The sequence below is a fragment of the Pogoniulus pusillus genome, chromosome W, assembly GCF_015220805.1.
Source record: "Pogoniulus pusillus isolate bPogPus1 chromosome W, bPogPus1.pri, whole genome shotgun sequence".
Classification (NCBI taxonomy): domain Eukaryota; kingdom Metazoa; phylum Chordata; class Aves; order Piciformes; family Lybiidae; genus Pogoniulus; species Pogoniulus pusillus.
The window spans coordinates 8573819-8595090 of NC_087308.1; the positions used below are offsets into that span (position 1 = coordinate 8573819).

Below are 21272 nucleotides of genomic sequence, written 5' to 3' on the forward strand. Positions count from 1 at the left end.
CTGGGGTGGACACAGCCCCAGGGGGCTGACCCTGGCCAGTCCCCCTGGGTGGTACTCACAGGTTGTTTACCACAGGTAACCTATCTCTGCCTTACACATAACTTGGGGCCAATCTGTACTGTCCACTTCTGCCAACCCCAGGCTGGTTGTGCACACCTCCTCGGAGGCACTATTGTGATGGTTTGGGCTCTTACCCGCCCCCCCACACTTTGAATTTGCCCCAGCTAACTCAGACAGACCCTGGGAATGTAGATGAAGCAATTTATTTACAGCTAGCAGAATTTACAAGCAGCTAATTACAATATATACAGTTATATACAATTATATACAAAAATATACAAAGGATAAACAATACAAAAGCACAACTCCCCTCCCAGAAACCTGAGTCCCCAGGAGGGGCTTTCAAACCACCCCAATACCTCCCCTTGCCCTCTCAACCTTACCCCAATCCTGAGAAAGGATTTCACCATTCTCCTGCATTACCCAGTAGGTATGACCAGGACCTTCAGCAGAAACCACCCCTCGGACAGGTTTCCCTTCGCCCAAAGGAGAAAATACCCAAACAGTTTTCCCTAACAGATTCTTTTCACGTACAACAGGAACTTTATCACCGTCTACTGTTTGGACCAAATCTGATTGTGCAGGTCCTGCTCTGTTTACTGAACCTCTACTATTTACCAACCAGGTAGCTTCTGCTAAATGTTTGTCCCAGTTTTTCAGAGTTCCACCCCCCATGGCTTTAAGGGTGGTTTTCAGCAAACCATTGTAGCGCTCAATCTTCCCTGAAGCTGGTGCATAGTAGGGTATGTGATAGATCCATTCAATACCATGCTCTTTGGCCCAGTTTTTCACAAGATTGTTCTTGAAATGAGTACCATTGTCTGACTCGATTCTCTCTGGAGTTCCATGTCTCCGCATGATCTGTCTCTCCAAACCAACAATGGTGTTACGTGCAGTAGCATGTAGAACTGGATAGGTTTCCAGCCATCCGGTGCTGGCCTCTAACATCGTCAGCACATACTGCTTGCCAGAACGAGATCGAGGTAAAGTGATGTAGTCAATCTGCCAGGCTTCACCATACTTGTACTTTGACCATCTATCACTATACCATAAGGGCTTGATTCGCTTAGCCTGCTTAATAGCAGCACAAATGTCACAGTCATAGATGACTTGGGTGATAGCGTCCATGGACAAGTCAATTGACCTGTCACAAGCCCATTGGTATGTTCCATCTCTGCCTTGATGTCCAGACAAATCATGGGCCCACCGAGCTAAAAACAGTTCACCTCGGTGTTTCCAATCAAGGTCGATGTCAAGATCAGAGTTGGTATCAACTTGAGCAATCTTAGCAGCTTGATCTGCCTTCTGGTTATGTTGATGTTCCTCAGTAGCTCTGCTCTTAGACATGTCTGCGTCTACGTGTTGCACCTTCACTGGAGTTCTCTCCAGACGTGCATCAATGTCCTGCCATAGATCGGCACACCAAATAGGCTTTCCTTTCCTCTGCCAACCATTCTTCTTCCAGTCCTTCAGCCAACCCCACAGAGCATTGGCTACCATCCATGAGTCGGTGTAGAGGTAAAGGATAGGCCAATTTTCACGTTCAGCCACATCAAGAGCAAGTTGAACAGCTTTTACCTCAGCAAACTGACTGGATTCTCCTTCGCCATCCTTCGCTTCAGTAACTCTCCTGGTTGGACTCCAAACAGCTGAATTCCATATTCGCTTGTTCCCAACAAGACGACAGGAACCATCGGTGAACAAAGCATAGCTCTTTTCCAGGTCAGAGAGATGACCATAGGGAGGAGCTTCCCCAGCACAAATTATTTTCTCCTCTGGAGGTTTGGAACAGTCTGTGCCTTCCAACAAGTTGGTGATCACCTCCACCAGACCAGGTCGATCAAAATTACCCATTCGTGCTCGTTGGGTTATCAAAGCCATCCATTTAGACCAAGTTGCATCTGTGGCATGATGTGGTGATGAATCTTTGCCCTTGAACATCCAATTTAGAACTGGCAGTCTAGGAGCTAAAAGCAATTGTGACTCAGTTCCAATCACTTCAGAAGCTGCTTTCACTCCCTCATAGGCTGCTAGAATATCTTTCTCTGTTGCAGTATAATTTGTCTCTGAACCTCTGTAGCAACGTCCCCAGAAAGCAAGTGGACGACCACGTGTCTCATTTTGATCTCTCTGCCAAAGGCTCCAAGTTGGACCATTGTCACTGGCAGCCGTGTACAGAATGTTTTTAATGTCCGGACCAGATCGCACAGGTCCCAAGCCCACTGCATGGACTATTTCTCGCTTATTTTGATCAAAGACTGCTTGTTGTTCAAGTCCCCGCACGAAATCATTTCTCTTACGAGTCACATTGTGCAGAGGTTTGACAATTTGACTGAAACCAGGAATGTGTAGTCTCCAAAATCCCACCACACCAAGAAAAGAAAGTGTGTCCTTTTTATTGGTGGAAACAGCCATAGTAGAAACTTTGTTGATCACATCCTGCAGAATGTAACGGCGACCATCTTGCCACCGCACTCCCGGAAACTGAATTTCTTTGGCAGGTCCCTTGACCTTGTCTCTCTTAATGGAAAACCTGCTTGCAACAGAATGTCAATGATTTTGTTACCTTTCTCGAAGACTTTCTCAGCAGTTTGGCCCCACACAATGATGTCGTCGATATATTGGATGTGCTCTGGAGCTTTACCTTTCTCCAGTGCATTGTGGATGACTGAGTGACAGATGGTTGAGCTGTGTTTCCACCCCTGAGGCAAACGGTTGAACTGGTACTGGATTCCTCTCCAGGCGAATGCAAACTGAGGCCTGCTCTCCTTTGCTATGGGAATAGAGAAGAAAGCATTAGCAATGTCTGTGGTTGCATACCATTTAGCCTCCTTCGATTCCAGCTCGTACTGGAGTTCCAGCATGTCCGGCACAGCTGCGCTCATGGGTGGCGTCACCTCGTTGAGGGCAGGAAAGTCAACTGTCAGTCTCCAGTCGCCCGTAGGTTTACGCACAGGCCAGATGGGACTGTTGAAAGGTGAATGAGCTTTCTCGATGACAGCCTGACTCTCCAGTTGACGAATCAGCTGATGAATGGGCAACAAAGAGTCACGGTTAGTTCTGTACTGCCTGTGATGAACAGTTTGAGTTGCAATTGGCACTTCCAGGTCCTCTATGTCATGATGTCCCACAACTGCAGATTCATCAGAAAGTTCAGGTCTAATAAACAATTTCAATTTATCATCCTCAATCTCTACAGATGCTATTCCAAAAGCCCATTTATGACCCTTAGGATCTTTGAAACAACCTTGTCTCAAAAAGTCAATTCCCAAAATGCAAGGCGCATAAGGACCAGTTACAATAATATGTGTCTTCCACTCTTTACCAGTTAAACTGATCTCAGCCTTTATTTTAGTTAACTCTTGAGATCCACCAGTGATTCCAAAAATAGATATGGACTCTGTCCCTTTGCAATTAGATGGCAATAAAGTACACTGTGCACCTGTGTCAACTGAAGCCCTGTATTTCCGAACTCTTGAACTGCCAGGCCACCTAATGAATACATTCCAATAGATTCCGTTCTCTCCACCATCCCTTTCCTCCTCCTGGCTGGAGGCAGGGCACCCCTAATGCTGAACATGGCATGTAGGGTGCACACAGTGATTGGTGTTGTTGTGAGAGGAACTGCAACTGTTGGAACAATTGCAGTTGCTCTCAGGAGCTGAAGAAGTGACAGCTACTTTCCTGGCATTACTGCCTCTGTTTCTGCCACTCTGCAGTTCCCTGACTCTCTTTGAAAGAGCTGAAGTAGGTTTACCATCCCATTTGTTCATGTTCTCACCGTATGTGTCACGCAGAAGTATCCACAGTGACGCACGTGATTGCTGATATCTGGGTGGAATTTGTCTCCTCCTGGGCTGGAATTGCCTTGCAGGAGGTGGGCGTCTGTTCCTGACTGCAGAAACATGCACCTATTCAGATGATGCAGGAATGGTATCTTTTACCAGATTGGTAATGTTTTTGAAATCCTCCTTCAGTTCTTTCATGGTATCTTTAATTTCTGTGGTCATAGTTTGTATGGCAGAGATTAGGCCAGAATGTGACAAGCTGTCCTCAATCTGCCTGAGGTGGTCAGTGCATTCACCAACAGTGAAAGACCTTCCATTATCACTCCTTGCTAGAAACTTACTGGGCAAGATGTTAGCATAGGATGAAGGAGCAAGCTTAATAAGCTTCTTCATGAGACCTGTTCCCAAAGGAATATCGTCAGGCTCATGTGTACCATGATCTCCATAAAGCACTTCTTTCACAGCAAACTCCTTCAGAAACTTAATTCCCTGCTCAACGGTGTTCCACTTCTTGGCAGCCCGTGGCAAATCATCCCAGGAAGGATATCTCATAGCCACAGCCAACAGAAGGCGTGTCCACAAGCTAACCCTACCAAGAGGACTTGCTAGGTGCTTGTCCACTCCACTCTCCTTAGTGAGTGGTCCCAGCTGCTTGGCAGACTTGTCTCCTACCTGCAGGGCATTAGCACCAATGCCACGGCATCTCACTAGCCAGCTTAAGATTGGCTCACCTGATTGACTTGAGTATTCCTTCCTAACTTCCCTGACCTCTCTGAGTGGATCCTTGGAGCCCTGGATATCATCTTCCACCTCCCCTTCCTCCTGTTGTTCTGGTGGTGCCTGGCCTAACAGAACCTTCCTCATAGCATTCCTAAACTCATTGGAACCATCCTCTCTCTTGGCAGCTAACCTCACAGCGCTCCTCTCACTTGAGTATTGTTGTCTCAGCGTATCTGCAAGGTCTTGCAGACTATCTATCTCTTCTTCCTCTTCTCCTTGCTGATCACTAGAGGTCCCCTCTTTTACATCCTCCTGTGAACCACACTTTGTCTTAGCTTTTCACCTAGTAGGTGCCAGAAAGGCCTGAACAGCAACAGACTTGGATGTGTCTGCTGGAGGGTTTATATTATTGGGGGTCTGACTTGGAGGATTTGAATCATTAGGGGTGTGACCTGGAGCTTGTGAGTTCAGATCTGCTTTACTCTTAATAGGAGGATTTTGGTTCTGGTCTGCTGGCTGGGGGTTCGAATTGGCTGAGCTGGTGTCATTAGGATTTGGACTGACTGGGCTAGCGTTACCAGCATTAGTGGGATTATTTGCCTGTCCTTCTGGGATGCCTGCCAACCCTGACGTGTTATCATTGTTGCTAGGAACATTCTGATTTTGGGTACCTGCCTGTGCTCCTGGGACTCCTGCCAAACTCTGCCCGTTATCGTTATTTACAGGAACTTTGGCCGACTGCCCAGAATCTGGAGAGGAGGGAGCAGAGGCTGGCTGGGGGGAAAATGACTGCTGAGAAGCTGAATTTGGTTTTGAGAGAGAATCTTTCCTGGCCCTTACAGAAGCTGGTTTTGAATTTTTCACACATAATGCCAAAATTAATATGAAAATTAAAATCATGAGGCAAATATTAAAAATTGTGAATAGCAAAACAGTTTTACACGAGCATGTGCCTAGGCAAACAGTTGGAATTCCTGTCTTAGGCTGAATAACTCTCATTAGAGCCGTATTTAAAGCAGAATTTCCATTGATTGTCATATTATTGACAAAAGCTCCTGTAATATCCTTGGTAATATTCTCAGTGACATTAAAACCAGCATAACCAAGAATCAAATCACCCCAGCTCCAGAACATATCTGAAACCTTAGCTTTAGCCTTATTATAAGCCAGATCAATAAAATAAGCAACAATTTGAGCTTTTATCCAACTAAATGCCAAGAAAACAAAACCAGACCAGAGCAATGCCCCAACCAAATACAATAGCTGCTTGATTAGCTTCATCTTAATTCCCAGAGCGAATTTCCAATCACTCAAATATATCTAGCCCCATGTTGGGCGCCAATTAAAAAATGTGATGGTTTGGGGGTTACCTCCCACACACACACTTGTAGGTACCCAGCTAACTCAGACGGCCTCTGGGAATATAGATGAAGCAATTTATTTACAGCTAGCAGAATTTACAAGCAGCTATTTACAATATATACAGTTATATACAATTATATACAGAAATATACAAAGGATAAACAATACAAAAGCACAACTCCCCTCCCAGAAACCTGAGTCCCCAGGAGGGGCTTTCAAACCACCCCAACACCTCCTCTTGCCCTCTCAACCTTACCCCAATCCTGAGAAAGGAATAAAGGTGCAGCCAAGAGGGTAAGAAGCAGGGTAAGGAAGAAGTGATGTTCGAAAGATGTGTCTCGGTCTAAGGCAAAAGCAAGAGAGAGAAAAAAAATGGGGAAAAAGTCTTTCTTCTTCCCAGAGTTCTCAGCGAAACTGTGAGAGAAGGAGACACCATGTTTTCATTCCACTGCCTGTTATCAAGTTCTTTTACCAAAACATTCCAGCTTGCTTCTAACTAGCACAACTATATAAGCCATTGTATTGCCCTAATAAATCGTACTGATGCACAGATGCCTAGAAGCTGCTGTCTCGAGTCGTCAGTACCCCGATCTCGCCAGCCTCTGTACCCTGACACTTGAGTATTCCTTTCTAACTTCCCTGACCTCTCTGAGGGGATCTTTGGAATCCTGGATGTCATCCTTCTCCTCTTCCTCTGGTTGTTCTGGTTGTCCCTGGCCTAGAAACAGAACTTTCCTAAGAGCACTCTTAAACTCATTGGAACCATCTACTTTCTTGGCAGCCAACCTCACAGTGCTCCTCTCGTCAGACTACTGGGATCTAAGCATGTTCGCCAAATCTCGGAGACTATATGCCTCCTCTTCCCCCTCTTGCTCACTAGAGGTCCCCTCTCTTAAGTCCTCTTTTGAATCACTCTTTGTCAAATGTTGTGTCTTAGCTTTCACTTTGGCAGGAGCCAAAATGGCCTGTGTGGAGACAGACTTTGATGAGTCCACTGGCAGTTTTGAATCATTGGGGGTCTGGCCTGAGGCCTGTGAGTTGTTGTCTGGTGCCTGGGGATTCGAACTGGCTGAGTTACTGTTACTAGTTGAGGGAACATCTTGAGTTTGATTATTTCCCTCCTGGGCATCCTGCCATGTTATCGTTCCTAACAGGAACATTGGCAGCTTTCTCAGAGTCTAGGGGAGGAGGTGTAGTGGTTGTTCCTTGCTGTGCCCCCGAGTTATCTTTTGTATGAGACACAGAAACTTTCATTTTACTTCTTAAAGGCATCACACTCAAATTTCTCTTACATAATGCCAGATTTAATATGAAAATCAAAATTACAAGACATAAATTCACACACGACAGAAATACCACAGTGTGACGTGAATAAAATTCTGAACAAGGGTCTGCCATCTCAGTTTTAGGAAGTATTACCCTCATTAAGGCTGTAGATAAAGCAGAAGAAGTACTACTTCCATTTCCTGTAATGTTACTGGTGAATATCCCTGTAATATTGCTGGTAAAAGACTCAGTGACATTAAAACCAATATAGCCAAGGATGAAATCCCCCCAACTCCAAAAAATGGATGTAAGTTTAGCTTTGATCTTCTTATAAATTAGATTAAACAAGGTAACCAATCTGGGCTTTGATCCAATTATACACAAGAAAACAGAAAATAGGCTACACAGTAGCCCCCACTAAGTAAAATAGTTTCTTCATTAGCTTCATTCTGATTCCCAGAGTTAATTAGCACTCACTCAAAAAATCAATTTGCCCCATGCTGGAGTGCCAAATTAAAGATGTGATGGTTTGGGGGTTCCCCGCCCCCCCACACTTTAGAAATCACCCAGAGTAGACTCAACCAGCTCTGGAAATATGAATGAAGCTTATTATTTACAGCTGGCACAATATACAAGCAGATATTTACAGTATACACAGTTTTATACACAAATATACGAAATAAAATGTAATACAGAAACACAACTCCCCTCCCAGAAACCTGAGTCCCCAGGAGGGGCTCTCAAACGCCCCTTCACCTTTCCCCTACCCCTCTCAACCTTACCCCAGTCCCAAGGAAGAATAGAGGTTCGTCCAGGGGGTTAGGAAGCAAAGTGGATTAGTCCAAAATGGAGGGTGAGGTTAGAGAGTAAGAAGCAGCTCAGCCAGCAGCCCAAGTGAGAGACTGCCTTATCTATGTTTTGCTTTATGTTTTTATAGATGTCAGCAAGCCTATGAGGGAAGTAGACATCACTATTGTTTTCCTTTTACAGCCTGTAATTTAGTTCTTCTCACCAAAACATTCTAGCCAGGCTCAAACTAGCACAACAGCCCACACCAAGTAAAATAGCTTCATTCTGATTCCCAGAGTTAATAAATAATCAATCAAATTTAACTTGCTCCGCATTGGAAAGCCAAAATAAAGGTGTGATGGTTTGGGTGTTACCCACCCCCTCCTCCCCACCACTATGTAAAATATCCCAGACTAGACTCAGCATCTCTGGAAATTGAATGTAGCTTTATATTTACAGCTTAGCACAATATACAAGCAGGTATTTACAACATATACAGAAATATACAATTTAAAAGGTAATACAGAAACACAACAGCCCTCCCAGAAACCTGAGTCCCCAGGAGGGGCTCTTCACTGCCCTTCAATCTTCCTCCCACCCCTCAACCTTACCAAAGTTCTTGCCTTATGTTTAAGGTAGTATGGAGGGTTGGCCAGGGGAGTTAGGAAGCAGGTGAATTAGTCACACAGATGGCAGGTTAGGTTAGAGAGAGAGAGAAGTTCAGCCTAAAGCACAGACAGCAACTGTGTTATCGATGTTTTTGTTCTTGTTGTTATACATCTCAGTAAGCCCATGAGTGAAATAGACATCACCATTGTTTCCTTTTCAAAGCCTGTAACCTAATTCTTCTCACCAAAGAATTTTAGCTAGCTTCAAACTAGCACATTTGTTAATTTTGATATTCAGAAATTTTACCACCCTCGACTACTAATTTTATAATAATCATCTCTTTGCATGGTTATGGAAAAAATTTACAGAGTAATAACTTGATATAGAAATAACCAGCAAAAATATATAACATTAATTGAACTGGACGAAAAAGTTCTTGTAGCCAATATACCACTTGCAGTCAATATACCACTTGCCCACTAGATGGACTCAAGGAGCTCTTTTCTGCTTATGGCAGAAGTCTATGGTGAATTACAGGAGGCTTTAAGTATTTACTCACAAAATATTATTTCCCAATTTGCAGGGCTAGCTACAGCTTCAAACAGTACCCAAAACACTTTCAGGGAATTCTGTCTTGTCAGACGCTGAGGCTTTTGATTCTCCACAGGCTTCTGGGGAAAGGAGGCATGCCAGCATTGCACCTCGGATAAAATGACTCTTGGTTCACCAATTTGATTAGATGGTCATTCTCCGCTTTATTTCTGTGTTACAGTGGGTTATATGCTTACTTAGAAGAGGTGTGCACAGCTAACTTAGGATTGGTACATGTGGAAAGTACACATTGGTCCAGGGTTACAGGCATGGTACAGATAGGTCACAATCTTGCAGGGTCAGCCCCCTACAGCTGTCTGACCCTGCCCTCTTGCAGCTGGCACTCCACCTCCTGCAGCTGCATGTGGGGTGCTATTATTTACCACCTAGCTTCCCGCCTTCAAGGACACTTCCCAGAACGGATGCTCATATTTATCATTTCATGTCCTGTTAGCAAAAATCTCTCCACAGAGGCAGACAATCTCTGACCTTTTCCCTTGGCTTCTCTGGACTATCTGTGTATCCAGGACTTCCCATTTTGGCAGGAGTTTGTAAGGTGTAGGCAGGATGTCCTGCAATGTGCAGTCTTAGCATGATTTCATGCTGGATATGCAGGCTGATCGCATGGAGGCATTTAGAGCCTGTTCCTGGTAAACTCGAGGCAGTGGAATTTCCAGGTAATTCAGGATGCACTGAGGCAGTACGCAATAGCAGCTGGCAACAGCAGGCACGAATACAATGGCAGAGCACACTGTGTTACCTGCTCAACTCTTTTATCAATAAAGACTGAGACTATTTGGCCTTTGGACACAAAATAGCCAATCAGAATGCCAGTTAGCCAAGCTTGACCATATTAGGTGAAGCCATAGGCTTGCTTTACCCAAATTTGGGAAAAGCATAGGCCTTGCACAAGGCAGGCACAAGTTAAGTGTGTGTACCTTGTTTACCACAGGATGTAAACAAGTCTGGGCAGGCTAGAGTCCTTAGACTTAGCGGCTCCAGGTTCTTTGTCCTCTTTCCCGCAGTTGCTTCTCCCCAAAACAGAAGGAGGAGAACAGAAAAATCGTCTGGGCAAGCCAGGACATGTATAAGCCTATTTCAGCCTATTAGGCCTTCCATGACACTGACGTACAGTGTTACAGGGGGTTAAACACAACAGTACTAGAGACAAATATATTAAACGCCGGTGGAGCACCTGGGTAAAATGACTCTTTGTTCACGAATATGGTTAGATGGTCATAGTCTGCTTTATTTCCATGATGCCGAGACTTATATGCTTTCTTACAAGAGGCGTGCTCTGTTGGGAATCACGTTCGGTGGAGCGCTATGGGAAGATGACTCTTTGGTCACCAATATGGTTAGATGGTCAAATCCACTTTATTTCCGTGATACAGTGACTTATATGCATTCTAGCAAGAGGCGTGCTCAGCTTAAGATTGGTTACAGTCAGAGGGTCCAGAGTTACATGTAAGGTGTGCATAGGTTAACTTATCACAACATTCTAAGGGTCAGCCTTCCAGACCACCCACTCCAGCCCCCTTGGTTATCTAGTCTCTGCCCACTGCAGCTGTGTGTGGGGTGCTCAGTTATTTACATCTCGATTTCCTAGCCTCGCTGGGAACCAAGGACGTTCTCAGCGCAAGTTACCCATGCTTATGACTTTATGTCCTCGACTGGTGAGAAATTCTTCCACAATTCCCTCTTTTTCTTTTGAGCAACCCACACCTGGCTAACTACCTTAGTTAAGCTCTTCTTAATGCAAGCAAAGACAATACAAGCGCATAGCAGAATTATTATGAAAATAACAAATAACCGTAAGCCTTCTCCTAATAAGCTGCTTAACCACCCCAGGATTGTCCCAAACAGGTTCTGCAACCAGTCATCAAAAGTCGATGTTTCCTTTTTGATCTTGTCAATACGGCCTTTCTACCAGGTTATACTCTTGTGAATGGACTCACCATGATCTGATAAATTCAGACAACACATCCCTTCGAAGTCCTGGCAGCCGTGTCCTTGGGCTAGCAAAAGAAAATCAACGGTTGCTCGATTTTGCAATAGGGCATGACGAAGGCTATTTTGATCAACCAATAGTTGTCCTAAAACCTTTGTGGTGACATTGGCTTGTTTTGCTGACCAACACGTGAGTCTCTCTAGCTGTACTAATGCTTTTCCAGCTGCTCCTCCTGGTAGAAATACAGCTAAGGCAACACGAGCAGCTGTGGATAACAATTGAACGTTGTCATTGCAATTAGGACTCAATTTTAGAGATCGCTTAGGCCGGCGTCGGGCTAGGTCCCTGAGCTGACTAAGATGAGGGGCAAACATTGTCAATTTACCCAGATAACGTGGACCTCCATAAACGTTCTTTGGTATGCCTTGCCAGGCTCTATCACCACAAATAAGGAACACACCAGTGGGAAGTGCCTTAGCGGTTCTGTTGTTCCACAACAGATGACCTCGGCCCGTTCTAGATGCTTTAACACCATAACGCCAATTGTTTGCTCCAAAAGCACCTAAGGGTCTAACATGGGCCTTGTCAGTGTCGTTTGAACCGCAGTGTCCATCCTCGTTGCTAAGGAAGTTATCATAGGCTGTTTAACACAGGGGTGAATGGTGCAGCTACAAATCAACAGTGCTACAATCAAAAGGAATAAACCTGTTAGAGCTTCAATCAGCAGCATTAGTCTGGCAAGCTAACAACCCAAGCTTAGCTAACAATCCCAAAAGCTATTTCTGCAAGCGACAGTAAGTCATTCGTTCAGAAACCCAAAAGTGCAGACGAACATCACAGTCACAGGAGAGTGCAGGTGTGCCACGTCTGCGCTGGCTCTGTGTGGCAGTCGACGCTGCAGACTCGCAGATCACTCAGCTGTCAAGTATTCTTCTCAGACTCCCATAGTTCTGGGTTCACTCGATGTTCTCATTACACTCCTTAGCTATGAGCTGTGTCTGACTACTGTGCTTAAGAACTACTAACCTCTAAATACAATATAAAGATATGCCCTAGATGTTACTATCAGTCTATTCTACTTAGGCCTTTTCCCACAGTTCTTCATCTGCTTTTAGAATTTAGGGCAGTGTTTTTTTATCTCTTGCAGGGCCCTTGCAAGAGAAAAAAGTCACATTGCCATCTTATGCTAATTTGAGTGGGCCTTGGCCTTTACAAAGCTGTTAAACTGAACCTATTCCATTAAACCACAATCACTGAAAACTCATAAAAATACACAAATTCGTTAGCCATGGTCCAAACCTTAAAGATCCATACAAATACAATCATCATGTCAGTGCTTCTTTCAAGTCCTTTCACAGTTCTGCCATCTGAGCAAGACTTCTGCTCACTTTAGGAAAAAACAAGTTGGTCATAATCAGGTTGGTCTTCATCAAGGCCTGTGAAGATAAATGGTCAAACACAAGCAGATACAAGAACAAATGCAGACACATCCATTGCCTAGGCTAGCAGATCCACTGGCCTAGTCTGTATGCTGTGATTAGAAAAATCTCGAGAAAAGAAAAGATTTCTTCTGCTATCCTACTGTCCTCTAACCCATTTTCCCCTTTTCAATAATGCCTAAATGTACCCCAGAAAAACATCCCATAACATCCTTATGTCCTAAGTTCCCAAAACTACAAACCCTTAGTCTTAACTTATCTTACCCTAAATATCTATCAGCTATAGGAACTTCAAGAAAAGGCAAAGAAAATCCAAGAAGATAACAATACCATGGTATTCTCAGAAAAAGGAAAAGTCAGAATTGTCACAAGGCTCATTTCATGCAATTAGCAGCTGTTCCTGTAAACTTCTATGCTAGTCCTGTCTTTATCTGTTATTGGGGGAAGGAGCTGACTGGCATTAGCCTACAAGCTCTATCATTCCCTGCTCCTAGTCCAGAATCTGGTTAGTGACTTGCAATGTGGATCTCAGTGCCTACACCCTCGCTGTGAGAGGCAATGCATCTGAGTTCTAGTCTGTCCTGCTTGGTGCCTTCCATGTCTGTATAAGTTTCCACCCATGGTCAGTGGCACTGGCATCTCTGCTATGTCCTAGCAATCTCCCTCTTTTTCTTTTTGCCACTGAGCAGTGGGTGCAAAAGGAATTAACCAGCAAGGCGACGGTAAATACCCCAGCCAGGAACTATCAGCTATCATTTCGAATGCAAACTGTTATCATCAGGTGACTAAAAAAATACAGCTGTGCGTGTCCATGCCTGTAACAGGGGCAAAAATGGTCCTAAGTCATCCTCGTCATTCTTGCTACCATTTCCATAAACTGTCTGACATCTGTCTGCAGTAGCACAGTATCACAGTACCATCAGGGTTGGAAGAGACCTCATAGGTCATCAAGTCCAACCCGTCACCACGGGGCTCAAGGTCAGACCATGGCACCAAGCGCCACGTCCAACCTTGCCTTGAACAGCTCCAGGGCACCAGGGACGGCGACTTCACCACCTCCCCAGGGAGCCCATTCCAGTATCCAATCAGTCCCTCAGTGAAGAGCTCTCTCCTCGCATCTGGTGTTGTCAAAACAGCTTCGAGGCTTCGCTGCCTCCTAGCAAGGAAAAAAAAATCCGTAAAAGAAACAACGGGCGGGGGGGGAACGGGGCCCCGCGGGCCCTCCACAGGTGGCTAGAGGGGGGGAGGAGGAGGGGGAGGAGGCCAGCAGCCGCAGCGCCGCTTTTGTCCTCGGCCTTCCATCTCGCCCAACCCCCAGCTGTTTCAGGTCAGCCACCACTTGCTGTTTTCGTCCTTCTCCCATCCCACTATCGATCCTTAGTACACAACATGAAATCTACTCTGAAAACTCCCAAACTGCCGTCCTCCCTCTCAGGCTCTTCCAGAAAAAAAAAGGCAGAGGTGAAGCTGTGAGCTATCGAACAGCTAATCTCCCTGTAGCCATACAAACGCAAATTGACTAAACTCCGAAACGACTCAAGGAAACCCACAAACTCTTCCCATCCCACCGATCCCCTCAGCATCTCCCTCAGTCCCCCAGCTGTTGAAGACTCGCGGGAGACCCCTCGGCTTTGGGATGCGGTCCGTCGGAGATGGGCGGGCGGGCGGCGGTGAAGGGGGCGGATCTGAAGACTGTTCCGCCGAGCCGCGGGAAAGGGAGGGTCCCGAGCCGTCCGGTGCGGTCACGTCTGCCGTCGGTCCGTTCTCTCTTTACCGTCCGTTCCTCTGTACCTTCAGTAATGTCTTTTACCGGCTGAAAACTAAAAGTCGGTGTCCTGTATCGCGTGCAGCCATCCGCGGGGACGCGCGGGCTACAGCGGCAGATTCGACACAGGACACACAGCGGCAGGCAGCCGCCCTCCGCGCGGCAGGTCCGAGAACTTTTCCAAGCTGAGAAGCGATTGTAACTGGCTGCCGGCGGGTCGCTACGGGCAGCCGCCATCACGGGTGTGTCAGTGAGTCGCTACGGGCAGCCGCCATCATGGGTGTGTCAGTGAGTCGCTACGGGCAGCCGCCATTGCGGGTGTGTCAGCCGCAACTCAGTCCCAAGCGCATCTCTCCTAGCGCTCCGGCTAGACCGATCAAAAGGTCCTTAGCTTTCTACGTGCAGCCCACAGAGCTGAAGCAAGACGAGATGTCTCTCGGAGACTAAGACTCGTCAGCGGGGACAGAAAACAAAGTCATTCACATAGTGATAAACAATTGCACACGCCCAGTTCTTCTCGGGGGCTTGCAAATGCTTTGCAACGAACAATCAGCAGAGAGTTGGTGTGGTCTGCATGCCTCGCGGCAAAGTTGTGTACTCAGAGCGGCTCGCAGGCTCAGCTTCAGTCAGAGATGGTACTATAAAGGCAAACCGCCAGCAACCTTGTTGCGAACCGCGTATTGCTCCTGCGGTCAACGTGGCTACAATCGGGTTACCGGGCGCGGCTCCAGTAGGGAAGGAGGGCGGAGGCGGGCGCGCGGGGCGGGCGACACGGGTGCCCGCCGGGATCGTACGGCACGCTCATGTTCAACTCCGCCACAGAGCTGACAACCTTCCCAGCCACGCCTTTAACGGAAGCAGCTCTGCCGAGACCGAAAAACCGAACCACGGAGCCTTCTCTCTTCGGGACGCTCGGGGTGGGGGTGGAGGAGAAACCTGGCGCCGCGCACGCGTCAGAACTGTTCGGAACGGCTGGCAGGGCTAGGAGAAGTAACAGGAAGACCACCACCGCCGTCTTTCTTTCGGCTTTCATCCCTAGTAACGCGCGGAGCACCTCCCGCCGGGCGGGACTTAGCTGGCGGGTCGACTCAAAGTCTGTTCCGTTGCTAAGAACCGCGTCCCACAGTGCGTCTCCGACCTCCCGCTGCACTTTCGATCTTAAAATCATGGGAGGCTCATTACTCGCATGACCCTGCGCATACGCCCGGGCCAGCAGCTCTCAGAGCTCAGTGTCCGGCGAACTTCTCTCACGAGATAAATACGCCAGCAAACGCAGTGCCCCAGCAAATCCACCGTGGGCCTTACCTGCCTTACACACGGGCTGTTCACTCCGGAAATGAACGTCCAGACTACTGCCACCTCGGGGCAGCGCTACCCGGCCCAGCGGCACCGAATGACGCTTACTCTCTCCGATACGGAGAACGTCCCACAAGTTGATCGGACCCCTCTGTCTTCGGGCCAACCCTCCGGCCCCCAACGCAGTCTCACCTGCGGCCGGCTTGTGTCCTGACTCCTCTGTTCGAGCTCCAGATGTTGGGAATCACGTTCGGTGGAGCGCTATGGGAAGATGACTCTTTGGTCACCAATATGGTTAGATGGTCAAATCCACTTTATTTCCGTGATACAGTGACTTATATGCATTCTAGCAAGAAGCGTGCTCAGCTTAAGATTGGTTACAGTCAGAGGGTCCAGAGTTACATGTAAGGTGTGCATAGGTTAACTTATCACAACATTCTAAGGGTCAGCCTCCCAGACCACCCACTCCAGCCCCCTTGGTTATCTAGTCTCTGCCCACTGCAGCTGTGTGTGGGGTGCTCAGTTATTTACATCTCGATTTCCTAGCCTCGCTGGGAACCAAGGACGTTCTCAGCGCAAGTTACCCATGCTTATGACTTTATGTCCTCGACTGGTGAGAAATTCTTCCACAGTGCTCCACCAAGATTGGTTACATATAGAGGATACAGGGTCACATGAAAGGCATGGATAGGTCAATATACCATAACAATCTGAGGGTCAGCCTCTGAGGCTGGCTAACTCCACCCACCTGCAGCTGCATGTGTGGGGTTGCTACGCAGCACCTGGTATCTTAACTCCCAAGATGGATTCAAGGACGCTCCCAGCACGGGTTGCTCATGTTTATGATTTTGTGTCCTCTGCTAGCAAGAATTCCTCCAACACAAACCAAAGGAGGCTGAGGGTGGTAGACCAGAGATAGGGGTAAAACCAGCAGCCCAGGTGAAGTGTATGTACACTAATGCATGCAGTATGGGTAACAAACAAGGCACTGGAAGCCTTTGTACAAGAGGGAAACTACCATGTTGTCACCGTCACAGAAATGTAGTGGGATGACTCACACAATTGGAGTGCTGTCATCAATGGCTACAGACTCTTCAGGAGAGACAGGCAAGGGAGAAAGGGTGGAGGAGTGGCCCTATACATTAGGGATGCTCTGGATGTCATGGAGGTAGAGATTAAGGATGATCAGGTTGAGTCTCTATGGGTGAGAATTAAGGGGAAGGCCAACATGCTGGTAGGAGTCTGTTATAGACCACCTAACCAGGAAGAAGAGGTTGATTTATTACTCTTTAAGCAACTGGAGGCTGCCTCAAGATCACCTGCCCTTGTTCTGGTGGGTGACTTTAACCTGCCAGACATCTGCTGGGACTTGAATATTACAGAGAAGAGGCAGTCTAGAAGGTTTCTAGAGTGTATGGAGGACAACTTCTTATCCCAGCTGTTACGTGAGCCTACCAGGGGGGCAGCCTTGCTTGACCTGCTGCTCACAAATAGAGAGGGGCTGGTGGGAGATGTGGTGGTCGGAGGCTGCCTGCGGTCCAGTGACCATGAAATTACAGAGTTTGCAATATATGGTGAAATCAGGAGGGGCATCAAGAAAACCACCATGCTGGACTTCCGAAGGGCAGACTTTGGCTTATTTAAGGAACTAACTCGGAAAGTTCCTTGGGAAAAAGCCCTTAAAAAGAAAAGGGTCCAGGAAAGTTGGACCTGTGTGCTAGTTTGAGCCTAGCTAGAATGTTTTGGTGAGAAGAATTAGATTACAGGCTGTGAAAGGGAAACAATGGTGATGTCCACTTCACTCATAGGCTTGCTGAGAGGTATAAGAGCAAGAATCCAAACAGAGATAAGGGAGTTGCTCTCTGTATGGGCTGTGAGCTGCATTTCTCTCTCTCTCTAACCTAACCTGATTAATCCACCTGCTTCCTAACCCCCCTGGATGACCCTCCATTCTTCCTTGGGCACAAGGCAACATATGGGGTAAGGTAGAGAGGGGTGGGAGAAACTGGAAGGGCAGTTGGGAGCCCCTCCTGGGGTCTCAGGTTTCTGGGAGTGGTGTTGTGTTTTCTGTATTTTCACCCTGTGTATTTCTGTATATATCTGTATATATATTGTAAATATCTGCTTGTATATTGTGCTAAGCTGTAAATATAAATGCTTCATTCAATTTCCAGACCTGGCTAAGTCTAGTCTGAGTGATTTCCAAAGGGGGGGGTGGGGGGTAACACCCAAACCACCACATCTTTTATTTTGGCACCCAATGTCCGGCACGATTAATTTTGAGTGATTGGGAAGCAGAATGAAGCTAATGAAGCTATTTTACTTAGTGGGGGCTATTGTGTGGCGTATTTTCTGCTTTCTGGTCTATAAATTGGATTAAAGCCCAAATTGGTTACCTTTTCTTTATTTTTGAAGAAGATTAAATCAAAGATTACATCAATGTTTTTGAATTTTGGGGACTACATCCTTGGATATGATGGATTTAATATTACAGGGTCTTTTACCAGTAACAACACAGGAAATGTTACTTCTTCTGCTTTGTCTACAACTTTAATGAGAGTAATTTTGTCTAAGACCCAGGTGCCTAACCCTTGCTCTGAATTTTATTCATGTGAGACTGGTATTTCTGTTGTGTGATCTTAGGCCTTATAATATTGATTTTCATATTAATTTTGGAATTATGTAAGAGAAATTCGTGTGTGATGCCTTTAAGGAGCCAGAAAAAAAAACGGGCATCCTTGACCAAAGATAAAGAGAGTCTAAACAGTCCTAGCTAGATTCTGGGAAAGCTGCCAAAGTCCCAAGTAATAATAACATGGCACAAAGACCAGGAATAGAGATAGCTGCTCAGGACCAAGATGTTCCTTCAACTAACTCAAATCCTCAGGCAGCAGAAACCCCTAACCCTAAGCCAGATTCTAACTCACAGGCCTCAGGTCAGACCCCAAATAATTCAGACCCGCTAGAGGAGTCGTCAAAGTCCATTGCTGCTCAAATTATCTTGGCTCCAGCCAAAGCAAGGGCTAAGACGAAACACTGGACAAAGAGTGATTCAAAAGAGGGTACAGGGGTATTCACCAGTGTCCCAGGTTTGGGCTGATCCCTCCCCTGGGAAGAAAATTCACAACACAAACCCCCCTCCTTTTTTGAAAGTCAGGGAAAGATGAAATTGTATTTTCTTACAGTATAGGTATAACAATATAAAGAGAGATAATAACTAGAGAAGGAGGGAAGGGAAATAAAAAACAAAACAATACAATAACCTTAAGGGAGATGGGGGAGGGGTCAGGCTGCGGTGAAGCTGCAGAAGCAGCAGTAGCCAAAACAGCAGCCGGGGAAGATAGGCGAAGCTGCAGCAGCAGAAGCCAGCGGGAGAAGGGGGAGAACCAACTGTGCTTCTAGACATTAAGTTATTGATGCTCCAATGAAATTATATTAATTTATCTATTGTTGCCATTTATGTGGCCTATCCCTGGAGTGTTCATCTCTCCCCTATGTCTGAGTTAGAGGATCAGCTCAAACGGCCACAACCCACCCCTTTAATATAATTTACCCTTGCAGCATCAAGTCATTCTATGTAACTAGGGATAACATCAGTATCGTAGATGGTCATTTTCCAGGCTTCAAGCATCTTTCTTCAATTTTCGGTCATTCATCTTCTTATTTCCGTCTGTCTCAGGCATTGGCTAGCTCAATGTTTGTTTTCAATGAGTGGAACAGAGCAGGACTCTTGGCACTCTCAGGGCTCATGCTCATGGATAGCGGGCTCTTCATGGCTTTTGGGCACCACATCATCTGCAAAAGAACTCATAACAACATATCTACATTCTTTCTGCCAATGTCAGATTCTTTTGTGGCACACATTGTATTCCACTGTTTTTCTGCATAACCCAATATGTATGACCAGGTCCTTCAGCAGAAGCCACCCCTCAGACAGGTGTAGCCTCCCCCGAAGGGGAGAATACCCAAACAGACTTGCCCAACAAATTCTTTTCACAAATGACAGGAACCCTGTCACCTTCTACCTTTTGTAAGACCTCTGAATGAGCTGGGCCAGCTCGGTTGGTGGAACCTCTACTATTCACTACCCAAGTGGCTTGGGCGAGATGTTTCTCCCAGTTCTTTAAGGTTCCTCCCCCCATTGCCTTTAAAGTTGTTTTCAGGAAGCCATTGCAAGTTCAATTTTGCCTGAGGCGGGTGCATAGTAGGGGATGTGATAGATCCACTCAATGCCGTGCTCTTTGGCCCAAGATTTTATGAGATTGTTTTTAAAGTGGGTACCATTATCTGATTCAATTCTTTCTGGAGTGCCATGTCACCACAGGATTTGTCTTTCCAAGCCCAAAATGGTGTTACGTGCAGTGGCACGGGAAACTGGATAGGTTTCCAACCATCCAGTGCTTGTTTCCACCATGGTCAGCACATATTGCTTTCCAGTATGAGAACGAGGTAGAGTGATGTAATCAATCTGCCACGCTTCACCGTATTTGTACTTTGCTCATCGCTCACCATACCACAAGGGCTTCAGACGCTTGGCTTGTTTAATAGCAGCACAAATATCTCAGTCATGTATAACTTGTGTTATAGCGTCCATGGAGATGTTGATTGCTCTATCCCGTGCCCATTGGTAGGTAGCATCTCTGCCTTGATGTCCTGAGGAATCATGGGCCCACCGGGCTAAGAACAGTTCACCTCGGTGTTCCCAGTCTAAATCCAAATCACAATTTACATTGGTCTGAAACACCTTGGTAGCCAAATCTGCCTGATGGTTGTGCTGATGTTCCTCAGTAGCTTTACTTTTGGGCATGTGTGATGATTTGGGGGTTACCCCGCCCCCCCACACTTGTAGGCACCCAGCTAACTCAGACGGACCCTGGGAATATAGATGAAGCAATTTATTTACAGCTAGCAGAATTTACAAGCAGCTATTTACAATATATACAGTTATATACAATTATATACAGAAATATACAAAGGATAAACAATACAAAAGCACAACTCCCCTCCCAGAAACCTGAGTCCCCAGGAGGGGCTCTCAAACCACCCCAACACCTCTCCTTGCCCTCTCAACCTTACCCCAGTTCTCAGGAAGAAGAGAGGTGCGGCCAAGAGGTTAGGGAGCAAGGTTAGTAGGAGCAAGGTTAATGAGATGTGACCAGGTCTGAAGGCAAAAGTAGAAGTGAAAAAAAAAATGGAGAAAAAGTCTTTCTTCTTCCCAGAGTTCTCAGCGTAACTGTGAGAGAAGGAGACACCATGTTTTCATTCCATTGCGTGTTATCAAGTTCTTTTACCAAACCATTCCAGATTGCTTCTAACTAGCACAGCATGTGAGCGTCTATGTGTCGTATTCTTAAAGGGATTTTCTCTAGATGGGTAGCAATGTCCTGCCATAAGTCAACAGCCCAAATTGGCTTTCCTTTCTGTTGCCAATTATTTCTTTTCCAGTCCTTTAACCAACCCCATAAGGCATTAGCCACCATCCACGAATCAGTATAGAGGTAAAGCATGGGCCAGTTCTCACGTTCAGCCACATCAAGGGCAAGTTGGATAGCTTTTACCTCTGCAAACTGGCTCAACTCACCTTCTCCAGCTTTTGTTTCAGCCACTGCCCGTATAGGGCTCCAAACTGCAGCTCT

General features: G+C 46.3%; 1 long non-coding RNA gene across 1 annotated transcript; it reads right to left on the reverse strand.

Annotated features, from left to right (window-relative positions):
• Positions 1-10543: 10543 nt before the first annotated feature.
• LOC135192849 (uncharacterized) lies at positions 10544-11670 on the reverse strand. The gene is made up of 2 exons (XR_010309045.1): positions 11597-11670; positions 10544-11203 (listed from the first exon to the last, which is right to left on the reverse strand). It is a non-coding gene; the product is annotated as an uncharacterized LOC135192849 (long non-coding RNA).
• Between the last annotated feature and the right edge of the window lie 9602 nt (positions 11671-21272).